The sequence below is a fragment of the Xenopus laevis genome, chromosome 2L (assembly GCF_017654675.1).
Source record: "Xenopus laevis strain J_2021 chromosome 2L, Xenopus_laevis_v10.1, whole genome shotgun sequence".
Classification (NCBI taxonomy): Eukaryota; Metazoa; Chordata; class Amphibia; order Anura; family Pipidae; genus Xenopus; species Xenopus laevis.
In genome coordinates this window covers 112,121,565-112,146,535 of record NC_054373.1, presented here as the reverse complement: position 1 = coordinate 112,146,535, position 24,971 = coordinate 112,121,565, and the positions used below count along the sequence as shown (strand labels likewise).

At 35.2% G+C, this 24,971-nt stretch overlaps 1 protein-coding gene across 6 annotated transcripts in view; it reads right to left on the bottom strand.

Annotated features, from left to right (window-relative positions):
- dmd.1.L (dystrophin, gene 1 L homeolog) overlaps positions 1–24,971 on the bottom strand; it is a 1,148,817-nt gene that overhangs the window by 552,703 nt on the left and 571,143 nt on the right. Inside the window, exon 1 of one of the 6 annotated variants that reach the window (XM_041580925.1) lies at positions 3,843–3,868. The exons of the other annotated variants lie outside the window; for them this stretch is intronic. The gene's annotated coding sequence lies outside the window, so the exon portion shown is untranslated. Of the gene's footprint in view, positions 1–3,842; positions 3,869–24,971 lie in introns of those variants that run through there. 6 annotated transcript variants of the gene reach the window in all.

Here is a 24,971-nt window from a genome sequence, read left to right as displayed (position 1 = left end):
TCAAATATGATGTTCCATTTAACACAAAATAATCATCTCTTCACCAGAAACTATGGGAAAAGTTATGCAAATACTGTATATGCATTTCGCTTTACTGTTATCTAGATTGTGGAATTATTTTTACCAAAGTAGCAGTTAATACATAGCCCCTTATTACTGTATTCCTTTAAAACACATATACAAAAATAAATTATATATAAAATGATTTCTCAAGCTGTAGAAACTCATAGCTAACACTTCTACAGTGTGTACAGTCATTACCAATGTTAACTGAAATTACCTTTAGTGTTCCACTACTGTTATACAGTTCTCTGAGTACTGAAATGATATGCTGTTAACTTACTTGGACATCGCCCAACACTCTTCAGCAACTAATTATCTCCTTTCATAATGGACCAATAGACATCAAGGCTAAACTGAGCTTATACATGTTGACACTTGGGATCTCAGTGAGCAGTTTTCAGGAATTCCTTGTCAGGAACACAGGATGTTTTCCACAACTAAATAGATCACAATAACAATGTCCAACAACAGGCACTCTCAGGGCATTGACAACTAGCACAGGGAGAAAAAAAGCTTAGCCAGTGATGTCAGGCCACACAGTTCATTTAGGAATCCTGTCAAAGAATCTCACCTGTTTGTAAAAGTAAAAGGAGAGAGGAAAGGGATAAATAACAGGATTCTTTCTGGCTAATTGTTGTTATACCCTTTTGTGAAATAAAACACCAAAGGAAAGTGCACATACTGTACTTTACCATCCAAAGGGTTTGCTTTGCTTGAATTGAATCATCTTTCACATTGCATTCTTTCTGGGCTTAAATATTTACTTATTCAATAAAATATATCCAGTTGCCATTTTCTTTCTTGTTTCTACTGAATATGGTAGATAGGAATATACTGTAATAAGTAAGTGAAGTGCCTTAGAAGGTTGTAGACCCTCCCACACATTTACCTTGTGGTGTCTTTGTAAATATTGTGTTATTCATACAAAAATATACTTTAAATAAACTGTGATTTTAAGGCTTTTAAAGTGCAATATAGCATCTGTTCTATCCTGCACGGTCTCTGGGTTTACATAAAGATGAATTCACTTAATCTATAATGACATATATATATTTTGGCCTTATCAAGTGTGAGTGCTTTTATCTGGGATGGGAAGTAACACAGAGTAAGTCATACATGATACAATTACAGAAATATTGATTTTTACATGTTAAGGCAGCAAAGCCATGACAATACTAATTATATTTACACTGCTTCTCCAATTCAATTCAGTGTTTGAAATTAAAAAAAAAAATCCAGTTCACTGTTACTAAAAATATTTTCTTTATTATAGATCATCCATGGTAAATTTGTCATGTATTAATGGGATTTTATAATTTATTTATGAACCATTTTCAACAAGGTAGTGCAAGTGGACTTCTTATATACAGTCCAGAATAACCAGTTTACACCAGACTTTGCATTTGATGGACCTATATTGGGTGCATTTTTTATATTTAACATAAAACTAACGGAAATTAACAGGTGGAATATAGAATTAGAAAGAGAGAGTGTATTTTCCAAACAATACTCAGAAGCACACTGACAGGCTGCCGCAGACACTGGATCCGTAGGCCAAAAATGTATAAAACTTCCAATTTTATTCAAAGCCTTGCAGTAAAAACAATGTGCAAACACAAATGTATTGCAGGCAGGGGGAAAGCATGGCTAAAGCCATGCTTTCCCCTGCCTGCAATACATTTGTGTTTGCAAATCAAAACAAAAAGTGAACAAACATAATTAGGTAATTCCTATTTCCTATTTATTCTGTAATTGATGAAAACAAAAAACAAAAAAACAGACAAAAATGTCACAAAAATTCAGGTAAAATAAAAACAGCATATCATTCCCCCAAAGCATTTTATTATGAATCCTAATAAAATGTTTTAAAGTAATCCTTCAGCATTGGTGCTGAGCCTGGGAATAACTAAGAAGCACAGTGCACGGAAAATACATAGTTATGGAAGCTCTTGGAATCTACAAGTGGGGGGCTGCTGTAGAGTAGGAATTCCTCTTCTTTGTTACAAATTCCTTTTTTAAAATTATATATCTTAAATTATCAAGCAAGTTATGTGAATGTTGACTTAGAAATGACTGATGTAAGTATGTTTTCTCAAGTTTTGTGATAAAAAAGAGATAACACCCATTACAAAAAAAAGGCAAAACTGTCTTTTACACAGTCAATTCAACAGTGCATGAAATTGAACTCACAAAAGAGCCACCAATCTGTGTGACTTCTTAGCTGACACAATTTAGATATTTATAGCTTTACCAACGGGCCACTGGAGAAGAACTTCAAGCTTTTTTCTAGCCAGAAAGGATTAATGAACATGTGCACCTGGTAATTACACCACTCCATCTTTCTGAAAGCCCTCACACCGCCTCAGTGGCAGAGGCTATAATGAACAGCCGTTGAAAATATCAATCTGCAATTCTACAAGTCATCTAAATGCTTAAATTTAGAAAGCATTTTCACACCTTCCTTTATTGTGTTCTCAGAAAGGCAATGGGCGGTAATGCAGTTTGCATGTTTTCTCATTATTGCTGATGTTATTGGTCATGCTTCATTTGAAAGCTAATCTTAATGAAACTCAGTTGTTCATACAGGTGAAAACAACCAAACACATTTCAGCAATAGCACAACGAGCACTGATCAATTTCAACTGTAAGGAACCTTTAATCAGGCCTCTTTAAGGAGCTTCTGCTTTCTCCATTCCTTCCCAAATGACAAATCCACCCCACTTAAAGACAAGGTGTCACGTGATCTCCCATTTCACTGAATACTTTCATAGAGATCCATTATCTTTTTTTATTTCACACTTCTGGTAACACACTCATGCATAAATGGATATACTTAACCCCTTGACTCACATTGGAGCTGCTATGAGAACCTAATGCTTAACCTTCTGCAGTTAATGAGTTAAAATTCGACATGTGACTAAGCTATAAAGTACTGGCCTCCCAACTCATAACAATGACATTGTCTTCTTGTTTGGACATATTCATATGATATTTATTTCTGCCTTAATCTATTTTGTACACATACAAAAGAAATATAAATATATATGTAAATAATAATATCTATATTTGCCTTTTTAAACATATGTGCGTTAGCATAAAATAACCATTTGTCAAATATCCTCTGTACGGGTTTAAGTTGTAGCTGATTTGAAATATCATTCCTGTAACAACATTTCCAGCTCCTTAAGCCACTTCGAATCTCTTGTAAACATAATATTGGCAGGTCGTGAAAAATTATTTTATTTCCTCTATTCTATGTAAAACCATCAAACATTTGAAAAGGCATAAGAATTGACCTATGCTGGTACTTAAGAGCAGACAACCCACTTTCAGATCTGTGTAATGTTTTGCTTTTTCATTCACAGCATTTACATAAGTTTGCCCAACTGCACTGTAGCTACATCAGCTGCAAAGAGACTTCCAAGCAGCAAGAGGACAGACATAGGAAGCACCTTGCATCCCAGTGATGATGGCCTTTATTAATGTTCTAAAGAGATTAGATCCATCGAGGGAAAGGGAAACACTTCAAAGAATGCATATGTAGAGCGCTGAGAGCAATATCCAGTCCTCAGCTACAAATGCCATAGCTATAATGCTGACAATCCACACAAACCTTTGGTTTTAAGTGCAAAAGCATCCCCCTCCCAACTATTGCTCTCAGGCTCCTGCATCAGCACAGAGGAATTACTATAAGATACTGGCTGAAATGAACGAGCACAAATCCTTTTCTTTAATAAAGCACGAGGCTTCCCTCCACTGATTCTCTAAGGCTGTCTTACCTTAAAGATGACGTTCAAGGGAATCTTTTTAAGGTTCCACAAATGATATTAAATGAGAGAATCCAGCAGTACATCCGTACAGAGCTTTGCCATTGCTAGTATGAGGAGAAAAGGGAGCTACCGGGATGCTGAATGGCACACCAGCCAACTTTGTGTGTAGCAGAAGCTCACTGGAAAATCTGGCCTGCAGCTCAGCAGGGTAATGGACTGGATTCTTTAATACAGTCATATTTAGTGAATTAAAAGTCATTTATCATTAAAAATAAAGATAAAAACAAAAAGATTTTTCTGTATTCTGATACACATTTCAACATGAAGGCTAAAATGAAATGTATCAGATGCAGAGTTTCTGATAAGCATTGCTGTCGGAGGAATCTATGCATGTGTTTCTGAGATTTGCTTGGCTTTGATTAATTAGGCAGGATTAACAAAACAACATAGAATTATGATTCAATTGAAATGGCTTTAAGGCATATTGAATTTTTAAGGTAACATCAGCTATTTGATTTGAGATTGAATAATAGAAAAATGATTTTATTTCACTGTGAATGCCACAATAAGTAACAATAAAGTGTGCATATGCTAAAATGTACTGGTTCAAAGTCCATATTGTGTGTGTGTGTGTGTGTGTGTGTGTGTGTGTGTGTATATATATATATATATATATATACATATACTGTATATATATATATATATATATATATATATATATATATATATATATATATATATATATATATATATATATATATATATATATATATATATATATATATATATATTTTACCTATATAATTTAATGCTACAGAAGATACTTTTTTAGGTGCACACACAAAAAATGTTATGGCTAACTTTTTCTAAAATAATAATTGCACAACAAAATTTCCAGCTGAAGGGCTGATTTAGAAATAGTTGTCATGAAACAACCAATGAAGAACACCAGCCATTTAAGATCATCCTCCCAGGGATCCACTGCACTGGCCAAGTCATTGCATGTGCAGTATAGTAATCTTTTCCAGGATAACATAGGGTTGCCACCTTTTCCATTGGGAACTCTGGGCAGGGGGCGGGACTGATGGGGGTGGGGTGTGTGACATTAGGGGCAGGGAGGGTGATGATTTGGGGGTGGATCTGTTTAATCAGGGGAGCGGGGTTATGACATGGCCATGCCATTAACTTCAATGTCCTGTCCGGATTTCCTAATTTGAAAATCTAGTCAGGCAGTTTCACCCGGACAGCCCTTTCAAAAACCAGGATGTTTGGGTTAAAACTGGACAGGTGGCAAAACTGGACAGGTGGCAATCCTAGTATACCGTAATGCATTGAACACACTACAAGGGATCCCTGGAAGAAAGAGCTGCTGCATGTATCACTGAATAGTTGTGGAAGCAAATTGTTACCTACCTACCCCTAGGGAATGTAATATAACATATTAAAAAGATCTGCTTTCGGAACTGCTTTCTGACAGGCTATTGCTTCTCCTACTCAAAGTAACTGAAGGAGTCGCAGTGGGATATGGATTTTTACTATTGAGTGATTTTCTTATATGTACCAAGTATCCATTATCTGCTTACTTTACCATTGTTCTGCTGATGGGCTGATGGGTGGGGAGGGGGTCGATATCACTACAACTTGCAGTTTAGCAGTAAAGTGTTACTAAAGTTTATCAGAGCACAAGTCACATGACTGGGGGCACCTGGGAATCTGCCAATATGTCTAACCCCATGTCAGATTTTAAAATTAAATACTGTATAAATAAATTTGTTTGCTCTTTTGAAAAAGGGAGCTGGAGCAGCACTATTAACTGATGCATTTTGATTTTTTTTTTACCCATGACAGTATCCCTTTAAGGGTGATATACAGCAATGTGCTAAGTGCATTTTGAGCATAACTGCCATATTTTATTACCCACAATTCACAAGTTTTTTTTCCATTATTTCAGTGTAATTGCATCACCAGGAAGAGAGGCGCCTGATGCAACAGATGTGCTTGCAACACAGATTGGACACAACTGTACTGAAATTTCAGTTCAGCGGCAAAGTGACATTTGCACCTTATTCTTTTGGTGCAACTGTGCTGCCGAGATTGATATAAGATGCTATGGGAACCCTGGAGGTGAGTTCAAGTTTACGCTGTGTCAAACGTTCCAACTGTGCAAATTTTGGAAGAGTAGGCAGAAAAAAAGGCAGCAGCGCCAGATATAGCAAAAGTGCAAGGAGCTTTGATGCAAGTACCTTTAATTTAGCACCCGCACCTCCATTTCTGGACATAACTGACCCATATTGTTTAAAATCCAGTGGTCCTTGTGGGCTTATTTGTAGGTTGTTTGTAATAGTGTAACATGCAGCACATCTCAATAGGATTATCATGGCCAATTCTATATTGGTAGCTTTTATTTTTATTCAGAGAGTAAATTTTCTGGAAACACTTGTTTGGGAATAGATCAATCACAAGGTATTAGATTTCAGCAAGAACAATTTTTTTAGGACTATGATTTAGAAAGAAGGGTTTTTTTTAGGAAGCAGGTTTTTTTTTTAGTTTTGATCAGGGCGACAGGGGAAAATTGGTTTTATATTCTTGACAGATTCCATCTGCTTCCACATGTGCAGTAGAAGATAATACTGGAGAGCAAGAGAAGAGATGTAGTAGCAAGGATAAGGTTGAGAGAAACATGACTAACAAAGATAAAAAGATATGAGAGACAAAGAGAAAAAGATAAATAGCAGCAGTAGAACAGAAAAATGGCAGTTGAAATGAGGGGAGAAAAGAACAAATATAGGTAAAGAGAATGTGCATCTGAGAGAAGGAGGGAGAGCAGAACAACAAACAGTGAGTGAGTGAATGAGTAAGAAGGAGAGTTTAAAGTAGGGGAGTGAGACCAGAAGGGAAGAGAGAGAAAGGGGAGCACAATAACAGGGGAAGAGAAAGAGAGGGAAGTGAATTGTTAAGAAAAAAACAGAAGGCAAAGGATGTGAAGGTAAAAGCTAAAGAAAAAGAACATAATTAAATTGGGTGTGAAATTTTTTTCACCCTATTTGCACCGTTTTTCCATTGGAAATCATGGACATAGTATGTAAGAATCAGAATTTGTTTTTGATTCTAAAGAGACAGATATATTAAAGTCAATTTCAAAATGATCCATAAAGATGATTTATTAAATGTATTAAAACAAGGGTCACCATATACTCATTTGTGTACATAGGGTCTTTATCTGTATCAAGCTTTTTGGACACTTGCAAGGCATTCATTTCTGCAGATATCAAACACAGTTTGGTGATAAATGTCTTAGCACACACACCAGTGGTGATTGTGAGTAGATGGAGAAATTGTAGGTGGAAATATGTTCAACATACCAGGTCATTACAGAGGAAAACATACTTTCACGGCACAGCGGATTAAGCAAGCTCATAGAGAAAATCGGAACAAGCAGAGAACTAAATAACCAGGCCCAGGAACATACTTGTGGGAAATGTTAAGCACTAGGTATTAGGTCTCTGCTCTGGTCAGTTATAGGAGCATTGACACACATACCTGAATGTATGATAAATATATGTAATGCTATTATATGCCAATTAAAAGCACAGTATTTCCAATCTTTATGATAATTTGGTAAAACAGGTTTCATTTTTTAACTTTTACTTAAAATTCCAGTGTTGTATTTTCTATGTACCTGACTATTTTTTGGTAAGATAAAAAGAAAAAACAAAAGCCCAAAGACATATTTTTTCGGTCAGGTAATGGTCTTGAGAGACTCTAGAGATAAAGCCGCAACAGTGCTAGTTGGGTGGATACAATGGGTGCAGTTAATGATCAAGAAATTTAAATGATATCCTTACTAATTATTAAAGGAGATGTTCACCATTACATTAACTTAACTTATAGTATAATGCAGGCAGTAATATGCAGAGACAATTTGCAACTGGTCTTTATTTACTTTTTTGTGGCTTTTGAGTTATTTAGTTTTTCTATTAGAAACTGTCTAGTTTAAAATCTCAGCAGCTATTTGGTTGCTAGAGTCCAATTTATCATAGTAACCAGGCAGTGGTTTGATTAATAAACTGGGAGATATATTAGAAAGGGCCCAAATAGAAAGATAAGTAACAAAAGTAGGGATACACTGAACCCTTAGGTGAATCATGAGTCGTTAATGGAGGCTTCATCTGAATCCCAAACCGACTCCAAACCCTAATGAAAATCTAATAAACACTATGTAATATCCTACTTTCCATACTGACTTTATATGGGCCTAGGGTTAGGATTTGGTTCAGACAGGCACTTGAATTCAGCCAAATCCTGCTGAAAAAGACTCAGAAGCAGCCAAATGCCAAACTGAATTCTGTGTTTTGTTCTTCAATAAATAAATTAACAATAGCAATAAAATTGATGCCGCATATAGCATTAATTATCTGGCTACTAGGGTCAGCCACCCCCATTAAAAAGATGGGAAAAGGAAATAATTGAAAAAAAAATATTAAACAACGAAGACCAATTGAAAAGTTGATAAGAACAGACAATTCAACATGCTACAAGTTTGCTCAAATGTAAACTACCCTTTTAATATTATTATTATTATTATTATGCATTGCATAAATTGCTTTGATATATGCATTCAAAGAGGACACTAACTATTTTTCTTCAGCTATATAATATTAAGAAAAACAGAAAGATAATGTTGCACTTATTAAAGGGTTTGGGTTGTTGCAGGATTTTAATCGGGCCATACAGCCTTGTTATGAAAAGGTCAGAATTAGATGTTTCTTTGTTTTAAAATACTATAGTTAGTACAGTTTTAGATATTTTGTTTATTTCTGGTTCATACATGGGCCAAAGTATGGAGCATATGTATTTATTACATTAGACACAAGTGATATGTAGAAAAATAAACCTATTTCATAGAAAAAAATCTAGTATGTAAATTGAGCTCTAATTACTTCTTTTTTTAAAACAATTGCAATAATGATTTTTAAAGATAATTGTGGCAACAAAGAAAGGGTCCTTTATTTCAAATAGGATAATTTGCTAGTTATGATGGACAACCATAGCCTCATTTGAGAAGAAGATAAAATAATGGGAAATAGGACAAATGAGCTAGATAATTGCCAATAATTAAGCATATCTTTATATTTTGGTAATTTATCTAAAAGATGACTTTGTCTTCTAATAATGTTTAAATGAGTGTCATAGTTTATTCATTTTAGACTGTCTTTGAAAGCATGTGCTGCATATATTGCAATGCTTTAACAATTACGTAAAGGAATCATTCAATATAAAAATAAAAACTGGGTAAATAGATAAATAGAATGGCTGTGCAAAATAAAAATGTGTTAAAAATGTAATGTATAAAGGTTGGAGTGACTGGATATAATAGACAGAACACTACTTCCTGTTTTGTGGCTCTCTTGGTTTCCATTGATAAGTTACCAGGCAGTAACCAATCAGTGACTTGAAAGGGGGGCGACATGGGTCATAACTGTTTGCTTTTGAATCTGAGCTGCATGCTGAGAATCAATTGCAATGACAGTTATGTCCCATGTGGCTCCTCTTCAATTTGCTAAGAGTTAGAAAGCTGAAAAGCAGGGTATTGTGTTCTGTCACGTTAGACATCCACTCACTTCAGTCTTTATAGATTAGCCTTTATAAATTACATTTTTGACTAACTATATCACAACCATTTTTTATTTTGCACAGCCTACATATTTACCTGGTTTTTATTTTTACACTGAACTTTTCCTTTAAAGAAAAACTTTACCCCCAGAGTAAATACTTACAACAGTTTATATCGTATTAATGACCTATAAAAGAATCATACCAAACTGGAATATATGTATTTATATGAATATATGTATATGACCAGGGATAATACAGCTCTAACTGAAACAGGAAGAAGTTGCCACTTTTTTTTTGTAGAAAATGGACAGGGGTGGGCCGGTAATGTTGGGGACATGGTGCTGATGTTGGGAGGTGGGGCGGTGACATTGGGGGATGGGGTGGTTGATGTTGGGGGGGCAGGCTGTTGCGATTGGCTGTCATTCACTTCAGTGCCCTGTCCGGATTTCCTAATTTTTTCCTAATGTTTTCCTAATTTTTTCCTAATTTTTTCCAAATTCTTTCCTAATAATTTTTTCTTAATTTTTCAGCCCTTCCAAAAACCGGCTGTGCAGGTGAAATCTGGACAGGTGGCAACCCTAAGTTTTGTAGTAAAAGAGCTTTTTCAAATATTTTGCTGATGTGACCTAACATATATGTGTGCCCTTGGTTTGTTTGTGTGCACCATGAATCATGCTATCCCAAGGGGATGGCCCTTAGTATTTAAAATAGCAGTTTTATATTTAGGATTACCCAATGGCATATATTACTCAAAGTATATTTTTAAGAAAATGTTTTATTTAGGTGAAGCAGGGTTTAACATATGAGCTTATTTATGCAATATATTTTTAAAGAGACTTACACTGTTCATGAGTATAATTTTCCTTTAAGAACATACTTTTATTTTCTAAGGACCTCTAAGGGGCATATTTATCAAAATATTAGATTAGAGCTTCCCACAGAAAATTTCACTGCGTTTCTACTCATTGCTTTGGGATTTTTAGAATTGTATTTATCAATGGTTGAAAGCTAGAGTTCACTAATATACAATTCTAAAAATCCCAGAAATAGATGAGCTCTAATCTCACATATTGATAAATCTCTCCCAATGACTGTTTTATTCTTCCTTAAGGGATAAAATTGTGCTGTAACGACTTCAACACATGGCACCATTGCCTGTTATAAATCAGCATGCAAAAAGCTCAAGAAGGACAGGGTCATCACAAGGTAGGAGCCCATCTGAGGCAAGTTGTCAGCAGCATTAACTTGGTGACTTACAGTACAACATTGCAAAATATGTGACCAACATCTTAGCTCCCTTAGTTGGCAACACAGTACATCCCATTCAGAACTCCATGGACTTTGTCAACAAAGTAATGAGGAATAACTGGAGACCAATGATACTATGGTGTCCTATGATGTTACATTTCTATTTACGTCCATAGCCACATCCGAGGCAATTGAAATAGTCAGAAAACCACTGAAACAAGACACCACCCTCAGTAGCAGAACAAAGCTTGGAAAAGATAGCAAACTGCCATTTTTGGACTGTGCAATGGTTATAAAAAAGGGGGGAAACCTGGATATTGAAGTATACAAGAAACCCACTCACACCAATCAGTATTTGTTGTTTGATTTCCAACACCCACTGGAGTATAAACTAATGGTTATAAGAGCTTTACTCGACCTGGCTGAAACTGTGGCAATCAGTGCAGAAGCGAAAGAGAAAGAATACAAACATCTGAAAAGAGCTCTGAAAATGTGTGTATACTGGACTGGGCGTTTATCAAAACGCAAAAAGACCAATACAAGAAATAGAGGAGCATAGCAGCCAAAGCAACATGGTCAGGCCATATGTGGCCAGAACATCAGAAAAACTTTCAAGAATTTTCAAGAAACATCACATTTCAAACCCAGCAACACCCTAACACAGAAGTTGGTGCACCCTAAAGGCCCAACACCAAAGCACATGAAGAGCAATAAGGTCTATGCTGACCATTGTAGTGAAGAGTGCTTTGATATATACATTGGGGCGACAAAACAACTGCTTTGTAAGAGGATGGCCCAACATAGAAGGTCTAACTCCTCAGAACTAGACTCAGCAGTCTATCTACATTTCAAAGAAAAGCGGCACTCCTTTGAGGACAACAATGGGCACATTTTGGATAGAGAGGACAGATGTTTGAAAGACAAAGTGGAGAAACCATCCCTGAGGAGGGGGCCTGCAACAGCGTTTGTTGTCAATCTACAATGCCACTTTGAAATCCTAGCCAGCAGCCTCACAACAATTCACACTTCCAGTTATGTACATTGAAAGATTAACACCAGCCTCAATGAAAGTCACGGTACCATTATGACTGGATCACACTTTCACACATGTGAGTTTCAGCCAACACCTTACTGAAGTTCATTGGAACCATTGTGATTGGATATCTGTGACTTTACAACCCTCAAGGGTTTAAATGCCGGGGAATTCCCTACCACTTCAGTTGAACTGAAGAAGCCAGTGTGATAAGTCGTGAAGAAACGTTTTCAAGAAAAACTCTAAGGGGTCGATTTATCAAAAATTGAGTTTTAGTTTTATGTCACAATGCGAGAAAAAACACGCGTATGAATATTCTCAAGAAAATTCTTTGTAACCTCGAATAGTCACCATTTATTAAAGAATTAAACCACTAAAAGTCCCCAGAAAAAACACAGCAAGTAAAAGCTGGTGAGGCTGTATATAGGTCAATGGGAATGTTCTCTGACAACTTTATATATTTATTTTCTCAGTTTATTAAAACATTTGAGATTTTCAGCCTGATTGAAAATGAATGGGACAATGAGATTCTCACTGTATGCAATTTTTTTCCGCTAAAAACATGCAAGGGAATATTTTGTCATGTTTTTTTCTTAAATAAGCTAACATTCAAGAAAAACAGTTGCACACGTTTTTTTTTTATCTTATTCCACTTTTTTTTTTCAAGAACTTGTATTTTGATAAATCTGACCTAAAATATCCAGTTGCCTTTGACTTAATTCTACTAGATATGGCATATCATGAGCTGTCAAATGCTGTTCAACATTTGTTGTCAAATGCCATTACAATTATCTTGCTTATCTCTAGATTTTGTGTGATATTTACATTTCTATATTTATTGATAAACCTTGAATAGTTGGTTCATGTTGGTTCATGTGTTCAAGTAAAATATAGCAAAAGTTACTGTTGCTATATTTATGCATATATTATGCATTGGGTGTCCGAATCCCAGAACAATCCAAGATCCAGGTCACGGCTCAGTCTTCTACCTATAACAGCCACTTTTCACTTCGGGGGGAGCCCTCCGCTACTTGGGTGCTGCCAGATCTTAGTGTGAGAGGACCAGGGAGAGAGTTCTGGGAAGGCTAGTGAACTGCACGTTTGTACAAGAAGCATAGTCGAAGTCACAGGCTGGGTCAGCACACCAAACAGACAAAGCAGTACAGTAACAGGAGACGGAAGTGTAGTCGGCTGGGTCAGAATACCAAACGGGCAGAGCAGTACAGTTCAGGAGATGGGAGTGTAATCGGGGTCACAGACTGGGTCACAATACCAATTATACAGCGTAAAAACAGGATCCGTGAGCATAGTCAAAAGTACAGGCAGCAAACAAGACTTGGTTAGGGTCAGGCAGGGTCAAGATCAGGAACACAATCACACTCAGGAACTTTAGGAATGCAAAGTTAGAGCTGTGGGCTTACCTGCGGATGGAACCATGGGTGTCCCTGATGCCCCATAGGGCTTTTCACAGCTACTGGTTAGAAATTATGAACAAATAATTTTTTACTGAAAATCTAACATTTTGGTTATATAGAAGTGACCTTTTTTGTGGAATGAAGAAAGTCACTTTAAAGGACATGTGCATTCTTTCCCATTTTTCTACATGACTGAAAATGTTTGGCTCATACTGTATGTAGACTTTAAAAAACAGTTATAGGTGGCAGAGGTTTATGTGTTCATACAAAATACTGGAATAAACCACTCTAATTAATTCTTGCATGTTTTTAAGTAAATATAAGTACATTGATTTCAGAATTTTCCACAGTTCAGCTTCATTTTACTATTTTTGAAATTTGTAATTGACATACTTTTGATCCTGTTCAAATGCTGTTTTGGCAGCAAAATAGCTTTTTTCGGAAATTAACCAGGAACCCTCCTGTTTCTTGTCAAGCACAGCCATTGATGCATAAGTTGGAGTGACCTAATTTGCCACATAAAAGGTATATTATTTATGTTTCAAACTGCAGGAAGCTGTGCCTTCTTGCAATATTTAATTGTTTGTCCAATATCCATGTTAAAATAATTAACAATTACCTTATCTGTTTATATGTATATCATGAAATCCTTAGAAGTAAGCTGTGCTTAGTTTCTCTCACTGAAAAGATTTTGCAATACTTAGTTTGTATTTCCCTAGAAGCAACACTTGGTCTCATATCAGTATGCCATGGCACATCATTAGTTCAGGATAGTCAACACACTGCCAAAAGCAATCTAAAATGAAGTATTTATTTATAGTTAGTAATCCAATATTTGCTCTTTAACATCCTGTGACTCCAGTACAGTTATCCATAAAAATAACTCTTCTACACTGATAGTGACCCAGTTACAGTACCATAATGTTTTACATTTCACAGTTTATAAAAAGTAAGCCGTAGAGTGAGCATATAGAATATTTGAATTAACAGTATTTTTTTTTTTTTGTAGTGACCCGTGCTTAGTTTTGTTCTACTTAAAAGGGTGCAAACTAATTTAATTATTTTGTTTTGTGAAGTTTTCTGTTAGAGCAGGACCAGACAAAAGATTTTTTTGTGGAGTTTAAATGCAGTGAAAAGTTCTCTAAGGGGCAAATTTATTAAAGGGATCCTGTCATCAGAAAACATGTTTTTTTCAAAACGCATGAGTTAATAATGGTACTCCAGCAGAATTCTGCACTGAAATCCATTTCTCAAAAGAGCAAACAGATTTTTTTATATTCAATTTTGAAATCTGACATGGGGCTAGACATTTTGTCAATTTCCCAGCTGCCCCTGGTCATGTGACTTGTGCCTGCACTTTAGTTGAGAAATGCTTTCTGGCAGGCTGCTGTTTTTCCTTCTCAATGTAACTGAATGTGTCTCAGTGAGACATGGGTTTTTACTGTTGAGTGTTGTTCTTAGATCTACCAGGCAGCTGTTATCTTGTGTTAGGGAGCTGTTATCTGGTTACCTTCCCATTGTTCTTTTGTTTGGCTGCTGGGGGAAAAAGGGAGGGGAGTGATATCACTCCAACTTGCATCAGTAAAGAGTGATTGAAGTTTATCAGAGCACAAGTCACATGACTTGGAGCAGCTGGGAAATTGACAATATGTCTAGCCCTATGTCAGATTTCAAAATTGAATATATAAAAATCTGTTTGCTCTTTTTAGAAATGGATTTCAGTGCAGAGTTCTGCTGGAGCAGCACCATTTACTGATTCATTTTGAAAAAAAAAAATGTTTTCCCATGACAGTATCCCTTTAAGGGTTGAATAGTAAATTCAAATTTGAATTATCAAATTTGTTTTGGTTAAAACTCTAAAATTTGAATTGTGAATTATCCAAACTCGATTCAAATTTTAATTCAAATTTCAAGATTTATGAAACATATACCTGGGAATAATTTGAATTCAACTATTCGCCAACTTAAACCTGAAGAGTTCATATATAAAAGTCAGTGGGAAAGGTCCAGTGACCAATTTGAAGATGGTATTAGCCTTCTTGACATTCAAGTTTTTGTCGTAGAAAAAACTCAATTCGAGTTTAGTCAAATTTGAGTTTTTGGGTCGGTAATGTTCATTCGAGTTTTAGATATTCAATTTTTTTTCTTAAATACCTTTCCAATCGAATTTCGTATATATGTGAATTTATTACATGAATTCGAAATTTGATCTTTGATAAATGGGCCTCCAATGTGTCATGCAAGGTCCCCATAAAGCTGCAGACACACAAAAGTTAAAACTGGGATTTAATTGTGATTATTATTAGAATAAAAGTGTTACATTTAGGTGGCTGCCTTCTGATATAACCATATCTGACAAAGGATGCTCTAGTGAAGAGTAAGATACATTCAGAATCAATCTGTAAATTGGTGGACAGTTTTGTATTGGTGGATAAGATATGTGCTCCTAGTACCAATGCAGTAGCTCTGCTTGTCTAGGATACTCAGCAATGTCTAAAAACTATTGTCTTTTAGAAGGTGTTACTTCCAGAGTTATTTTGGGATGTTGAGCCTACACATGCAACCAACTTACACCTAGTGAAATGATTTATTACTTCATAAAGTCCTAATACAGTTACTAAGGTAGCATGCTCAGTACATATTTAGCTATGCGCTTGAAAATAAGTTCACAAGCTCTACTAACAAAATGTGACATTTCGCTCATTACAGGGAAGCCAATTTATACAAATTTGAATTTATGTAGTATTAGAGGTTTTTTCAACTACGATTACACTAAAATTGTAAAACTGTACTTATTTCTTAAAAGATCCAAATAAAAAAAAATAGAGTAAAAACATAGATTGAATCTTAATAAGAAAATAAAAAACTCCAAATCTTTGTTTTCATAAGAATTTTCTTTCAATTACACATTTAAAAAAACCCTGAAACCTCTAAAAGCTCAACACAAAGAAAGATTTTACAATTTGCAGAGGACATTTCCCATTGACTTGTACATGAGCTTGCAGGCTTTTAGATGGAATAGTTTAGATTCTAGTTTTTTTTGTGTGTTTTTTACATATCAAATTATTTGTGGTAAAGAGTTAAATAAACATGTTTTAGTGCTTAAGCATTAGTAAATCGCCTCTCAATTGTTCAATTTACAATTACTCTTTTCTTCTTTAATAATGATGGGGAGTGAACATTATTTAAGTATAGATATTATTATAATTGTTATTCGTATCATTCATTAACATTAACACATTCATTAGCACAACAATAGTTGGAAAGAGAGGGTCTTAATCCTCCTTGTAACCTCTCTTCAAACACTAAGAAAGGCTTAAGACTGACATACCTTCTGCGTAGTGCATATACCATCACCATAAGTCAGACAGCAGTCCTGGTTCCCAAAGATGCCACACAGAATGGGCTCCATTTATAGATGTTAGTTCAAACCAAAAGTTATTGAAGATAAGTGATCACAATGACAATAGGCTTCCTGTCCAACTTGACCAATGGTATTTAGACTGAGGGGCTAAACCCTATAGGCCTCTCAAAGCAATGTTTGTGTGCACACATCTGTGTGTTGTATGCCAATAAGTTGTCTATTAGAAACATCTGGAATTTGTAAAGGCTGAATAAAGATAAATAAGCTGTCTCTTTACAGTCTTTTCTGATTAGATATTTTGTCATAAAGTCCTGCCTTATGTTCAGTTTGTACTGTAGTGGGAATACAGCTGATGAGTTGGACTACCCATGATATATAGCTATCCAGTGTAGCTGGTTCTGAATTGATTCCACTGTAGGCTAAAGAGTAGAGCAACCTACTGTATATATCAGAGTGTATACTTATACAGGCACCTACATGTATGAGACATGTTATCCAGATTTCTCAGGACATTGGGTTTTCCAGATACAAGATATTTCCATAATTCTATTAGAAAATCATTTAAACATTAAATAAACCCAATAGGCTGCTTTTGTGTCCAATAAGGATTAATTATATTTTAGTTTGGATCAAGTACAAGGTACTGTTTTATTCTTACAGAGAAAAATGAAAATATTTTTTTTTAAAAATGGATTAATTGGATAAAATGGAGTCTATGGGAGACAGCCATTCCATAATTCAGAGCTTTCTGGATAACAGGTTTCCATATAACTTATCCCATACCATTATATCTAATGGAGCTCAAGAGGTGAGCTATTCTTTGTTTATTAAGTCTTCAAAATATGGTGAGCATTCTACAAAGAAAGAGTAGCTGGAGCCCAGAGATTGCAGGTTGTTTAATTAATGTATGTACAACTTTGTATTTATGTCCAATCTCGTAGTCCCTTTTTTTATTAATCATCTACATTGTTCAAAATAACATCTAATCTTTTGCCAACACTAACTTGTTAATTATATAATTAGTTGCAAGCATTATGCCATCTAGTGAAAACTGTTCAGCTCTGAAATGGGCTATAAAATCGATAGTTTGTTTGACCAAAACAAAGAGGCAAATAGACGTCTTTCTTCAGGAAAACAAAACAACTTTGCCAGCAAACTATTTCTTTTTCAAAAAATAACTTAATTTTGAGCATTGAACCTTGCATTCTGGTCTAACCTGGGGCCATTATAATAGAAAAGCTACCACAATGTCTTCATAATGCAGTGAATTGGCCTAAAACAAAGTAAGTTCACGGTAGCTTTGAGTCAACTGGGATTTAGAAGCAGAACTCTGCCGGATACATTATGAGATTTTTTAGAAAGTAACTTTTCTTCCATAATACAAAAGATCTTGTCACATTTTGTTGTTGGCACAATATTCAGAGGTTGAAAGGCATGAATTCAGCAGTGTTACAGAAAATGAAGAAGCCATCCTTTGGGATGTTTACTCTGCATCAACCTATACAAGCATTTGTTTCTAAAGGTTAATGTTAGAGTGTTTACTCAAGGTTCCATGTCGTTTAAAGAAATACAAAAGCTTAAGATACAGTTTTCAATGAATTTGCACTTATAACAAACATATATAACAAATATGGGACCTGTTATCCAGAATGGTTGGGACATGTGATTTTCTGGATAATGAATCTTTCCATAATTTGGATCATCATACCTTGTCTACTAGAAAATCATGTAAACATTAAATAAACCCAATAGGCTTGTTTTGCTTCCAATAAGGATGAATTATATCTTAGTTTGGATCTAGTACAAGGTACTGTTTTATTATTAGAGAGAAAAAGGAAATCATTTTTAAAAATTTGGATTTATCTAGTTGAAATGGAGCCTATGGGAGACGGCCTTTCCATAATTAGGAGCTTTCTAGATGACGGGTCAAAGAATATTGCCATATTAAGTTCATTCTGCAGATGTCTATAACTCAGGATTTAGAGAGACAAATATGCCTGCCACATATGACAGCCAAGCTAGTGTCACAAGTAAAGCAGGCCTTACCGATTGAAGGGTTTCTGATTTGGTAATGGTGGACACAAACAATTTATGTAAGACTCCTATGAAAATTGGTAACATACATTATAAGTGAAATTTGGCTACAGACTTGGATGACAACATTGTATCGATCAAATTCCCTGGTTTTATCTTCAGTTTTTGATTTTCAACTTTGGTGCACCAGAGACTGAATCCGAATCCTCTGGAAAAGGACAAATCCTGGCCAAAATCCCGAACCGAATCCTAGATTTGGTGCATCTCTAATTTGTTTGTCTTCATAATTTCACAGATAATCACAACTAACCTAACTAACTAACTAACCGCACTCAACAAAGACACACTGGAATGAGTTGCCAGGCACATTTTGAACATCTTCTGCATGTCCATTCCTGGGTCCCCTCAGCTGATAACAGGCATTTCATTTCAGTACTCAGAATGTACTTTAGTTATGGAAAAGCATATAAGCAAATATACTGTAATTTCAAGAAGAGTGTTCCTTAGAGAAAAATTAAAGAGCAGCATAGCTAAAGGCTTCATAGCAAGCACAGTGGTAGAGCCATATCTCTATATTCATCCCACAATGCAGCTGGGCAGAAGGATTAAATAGCTACAAACAAGAAACCGTATTAGAAAAAAGGATTCCCTGTATTAAAGGCTCTCAGGTGGTCTGTTATCAAAAAGCTCACTTTATTATTATCACATTAAAAACATACATATACTTGAAACATTATTACAAAAGATCAGTGACACATGAGTTCTAATATACAGTAAAGGCCAAAGTATCCAGGTAGGAGGGAATCAAAGATTCTCCCACACGCACTTGTACTTCAGTGTGGCCACTGCCTGACATTTAGGGGCAGGTTTATTAAGGGTGGAATTAAAAATTTGAATTGTCAAATTTGACTAGGGAATTATCCCAACTCGATTTACTGTTTTTAAAAAAATTTGATTTTTAATATTGTTCAAACTCTGGCCCTTTAAGAATTCAAATTTGACTATTGGCCTCCTAAAACCTGCCGAAATTACCGTATAAGTCAATGGGAGAGGTCCAGTGACCAATTTGGAGATGTTTGTAGCCTTCCTGACATTCAAGGTTTTTTCTGAGAAAAAACTTGAATCGAGTTTGGTCGAATTCTAATTGAATTCGAGTTTTCAGTGTTAAGGGAATTTAAAAAAACCCTTGATAAATGTGTCTCTTAATGTATGTTTTTTAGTCCACTAGAAATCATTAATCCTGCAAATGAGACACAAAATTGAAATACTGTACATCAAAATCAAGAATATAATAGGGGATTTCAAGGCACCGGCAGTCACACAATGTGTAACAAGGATTCTCAGTGAGAATTTCTCACCCACCACTGATCAACCCCGGATATACAGTACAGTATACAGATATATACATATATTACAATGCTTAATGCTAAATACATAACATTTACTTTTGGTTATTTTATTCATGACTCCAGCATTTACTCAAAACAAAATCTGTATACTTTATGGGAACTTGTTGATTTGTGAGTAAGGAGTACAGTGAGGAATAGTTAGACTGTTTTATCATATGTTCATATTGTTATGCCAAGGCATTTCACTCAACGATTATGAGAGATCCCAGCTGTTCAAAACTTTCCTTAGCACATTATTTACAGTTTTTTAAAAAATGTTTCAACTGTATGAGAAAATTATGTCATAATATTTTCCTCGCTGGGGTCATAAAGAGACTTTCTGTTACAAAAACAAAAATATGAAGCTCTTAGGGATATTTAATCACAACATACTGGCTTAGAATTAAAAATCCATTCTATATGAAAATCTGGTTGTTGATAAAAATCAATTTAAAACTTTCCGCACACAAACAAAGGAACACATAGGCAGATGTTTTTCAGCTTTCAATTAGGTACAATCATGTTCCTCGGAGAAAGAAAGTAATTGTATTGTTCTGAACATCTAACTACATAGTTTAGGTCTATAATTACTCTGAACCATAAAAGCCTGGTTGACGTGAATGGACAGTGTTCTCTCACTGGCGAATTTCTGCAAAAAAATATTCTCTGTTTTGTTTCTATATACACAGTATATTCTCATATTCAGTGTTTGCTTTATTTGCCTGATGTGCCGTTTATTGCCACTATTTGAAACCTTTATGGTTACAGAATTTTATATTAGACATCATAGTCACTAAAACAGCAAGTATAGAACTACATGTCTGTGTAATCCAAAGTACATGAGGGGCATTTTACTAAATTTAGGCTTTTTACAATTCATCCTGTTTTTACCCACTAGGCAGCATTCCTTCCCAGAACTCCAGCAAAATTGTACCTACTGCAATCAGTCCAAGAACTGTTTGCCAGATAATGGAAGTGCAACGATTAGTGTTTAGAAAATTGTGCAACTGGCACATTGGTATTCTTTACTAGTGTAGATGAGCCTAACCTCATTAGTGATGGGTGAATCTGACCCATTTTGCTTGGCAAAAAAATTAAAAAAATAGCAAAAATGTCAGAAAACACATTGAAGTCAATGGCCTTTTTTTTTTTTTTTTTTACTATCCATTATATTCTACAGGCATTTTTTCTCAATGAAAGGAGGCAAAATATTTTGATTATCCCTATTGAGCATGGCATTTTCATGGGAATAGTTCTGAACTCAATTTAACATGAATAGATGTTAAATTGCTAATAGCTAAGCCCTATTCATTTCATTATAGGGGAAGACTGACATTATAGGGACGACAGTAGGGGTCCTTTAGAAAGACCAGAGAGGGAGTGCTCATTTAGACAACATTTTTTCCTGTGTCTCGATGAGTTCTACCCACCCATTCCACACCAAAGGAAATCAGCATTCCAGATAGCGCTGTATTAATCGGGGAGACTGCAGGTCATTGTACTCCTAAATAGAGCACAGAGTCTTCCAGGAAGGTAGAATCCAACGAGCAAAAACATGTGCATTTAGCCTGTCTTTTTTATTTTTCACACTGCATTGGAATCCATACATTACTACCTATTAAGCATGAATCATTCAAACAATATATTTAAACCATATCTTTGCTGTATTCAGATAAAAAATGTTGTCTCCGCATCTGAATACCTTGCCTGCTGCAGAGCGTTTTTTTGGCCAAGAGGATTTTTTAAAAAAAAATAATTTTGCACCTAAACCTGCCAAGCTTTTCAAAAAAAATGATCACCAGCAAGCCGAGGTACTTGGATGCAAAAACCAACCATAAGTCAAAAATTTATGAAAACATTTCGGGAATAAGAATTGAAGCTTTCCTAGTTCTCACAGAGATAGAACAGGGAATCGTATTAAGAATAAACCATTCATTTTACTGCTTAAGGTTTTCCCTATCTAGTTGCCTGTTAGTTTTAGTCTGAGATAGTCAACACACATCCATTTATATAAGCCAAATTTTAAGATGCCACTTTAATGTTTAGATTTCTTTTCAATATATTCTACAACAGCATGGAAAGTTAGAAAAAAGGTTCTTATGAATATTATAAGCTATATTATTACTTATCAGCAACTTGTTCTTGCACTATATCTTCTCTTCAGTTTTACATGCCCGGAGATTCTAACAATGAATAGGAATGTCTTGTTAAATAATCCAAATTTCTTCTTGAACATTGCAAGTTAAAGAACCCATTCGTCAATGATCTTGTATATCACACAAAGCTACAAGTCAAAGAAAACACCGCAATATTGATACAACACTATCTTTTCACTAAGAAACACATTTGTTCAATTTAAATTAATTTAAGTCGGTTGTTCCTATAGAGGCAGAAATCAATGTATGGTTACTTTGGGTACAATAGAGGTGCAATCAATATCAAACTTTCTGTGCCCTGTTATACAGACTGTATTGCTATCATGTACATGTTTTTGTAACAATCTCATCCCCTGAGTCTCTTTTTCACAAATGAAAATGACTCAGTTTAGTCTATTTTGTTCATGGATCTGTTTAAAGAATTAAATGTATACAAAATCACTAAATGCAATTAATAAACATGAAATTAAAATGCTGCTGTTTTTTTGTTTTGTTCTTTTTGAAGGAGGGACTTTATAGCAGCATCTGGCATCATATTCCTCTGGACATTACAAAGCTGAAAGAAGGAATGTTTTATATTGCTCCCAGTGGAGCTGCACAGAACTATGGTACAACGGAAATATATACATCAGCTTGTCTAACTTTGCAACTGAATAAAACTGACAAGTGTTATTCCCAGACTGTAGGTTTCAATGACCTAAACAATAAACAAGGAACGATGAGAACTCTAAGCCTCCTGGTTCAGAGCCCCAATTGTTTACCTCCTTCTTTAAGGACTAACATTTGATAACCCATATTTGAAGGACTGTTTAAGGGACAAGTAAATTCCATGTAGAGTGCAGCATGATATAATGGTGCTATATACTATATTTAAAATAATAAATAAATATATAAAATGTTTGCATTTTCAGTTCATCATATGCCACAGGGCTGCTCACCACTCATCATAGCCACCAGGCTTATGCCTGTTTAGTTATAGATCTGTGTGCGTCCTCTTGGTGTGGCCGAATAGCTTTCGAAGAGGAATTTAATTAGTTCACAACTCTGGAAGGGAAACAATTTTCCTGATATGTGCCCTTTAGGTACTTGTGTCAACATGTGCTCCTTGCACTTCCATATAGTTGTGCTCAGCACCACTTGGTCCTTTTCTCCTCCTGTTCTGAATGTCATGCAGTTGAGCCTACTGATGCAGGGGAACCATGGAGTTACCATCAGCTCTGAACAAGGTGACACACAAAGCTGTAGTTTCGGCTCATGGTCTGGAACCTTTGTCAAAATGCATCACCATGTCCAGACCATGAGCCGAAACGTTAATGCTTTTAGATAATAAAATGTGGTGAATAAAGGTACAATCAAGTGATTAACCGGAGTGCGTGAGACCACAGCTTTCTTCTATCTTCACAACCACTTCACAGCACCAAGAAGTGAAAGACACAGGTACAGCGTGTGCAGACTGAACGGTTGAGATATATATATATATTTATAAACATATATATACATACACATACATATATATATATAAAACACATCTTCACTGTTACAATCCATTATATAGACTTGTGTCATGGGCAGTTCATAAGAGACAGCAGAAATTTAGATAAGATAGCAGTCAATTGTCATTAATACATCCTCCCCAAAAATATTCTATAATAACTCCATGTATAGATCATAAAATAAATCTGTCCATTCTAATTTAATAAATGATATAGTTTGGGAAACCCTTACACTGAATGCTTGATGCATAGTCCATCAAAGCTAAAAAAAATACTTTACATGCATCAAATTGTACCAGGGATATATTTATTACTGGTTGGATCCATATTCCCCAGCTTGCGTGTGAGTGAGTTTAGCCATAATAAACCTTTGATATACTGTAATACGCTAAGCATTAGATGCAAAACAAATTATTAGACAGAATGCAGAATTAGGCCTTGAAGTCTTTTCACCACAGCAGCTGTTTTTCTGAATTGAGTTTATTGTGCTTTACTTCAATTGTGTATTACTGAAGCACATTATGATTTATTCATTCAGAGTGAAAGTCTAGAATATGCATGTAGTTACGTGTTCAGATTACATAGCCAAGATAAAATAAGTAACATAAATTGTGAAAGTTCTAGCTGCACATCCATGTATCCAATTCTGTTGATTAGCATGGTCTTCAAAAATAATACTACACCCGCTCTTCAGATTGTTAATGCATTGTTCAGAAATTCAAATGCTACGGAAAAGAGAATACTAATCCTGATTTAAGCGGCAAACATGGATTTTATACATTATAGAAATTTATATATATACATATTTCAGTGATACATTTGCTTGATTTTTCAAAAATGATAAAGATGCATTTATTTCTTCTATATTAGAGAAAATAAATACCTGTATATTTTTTTCATTTTAAATCCTGTGATATCCATTATATTTCTATAGTAATATTCATACCGGAGATCTCGCACCAGGATTATATGAATGTTAAAGGTGTCTATCCATCTATCTATCTATCTATCTATTTATCTATCTATCTATCTATCATCTCTCTCTCTCTCTTTTCGCTGTGGGAAAATTTGCCCATTGACTTTAATGCATTTGGACAAAAGAGCCGCGTGTGTAAAAATTGTCGCGTGCATAAAAATTGTTGCGCATAAAAATAATTTTGATGGCCATTGACTTTTTGAGTTCATTGACTAGTGAGTTTTGCAAATTTCTCGGCGAATCAAAATGGGACAGATTCGCTCATCACTATTAAATACCAGTGTTCAAAAATTCAAAGTCACCCAGAAATGTTCATGTTTTTCATGGAAATTGCTATTGAAGAGTTGATAGGGCTGAAGTCTGGTGAATGTGCCTGCCAATCCATCAATAACAGTCTCCTGCTGCATGAGGAGAT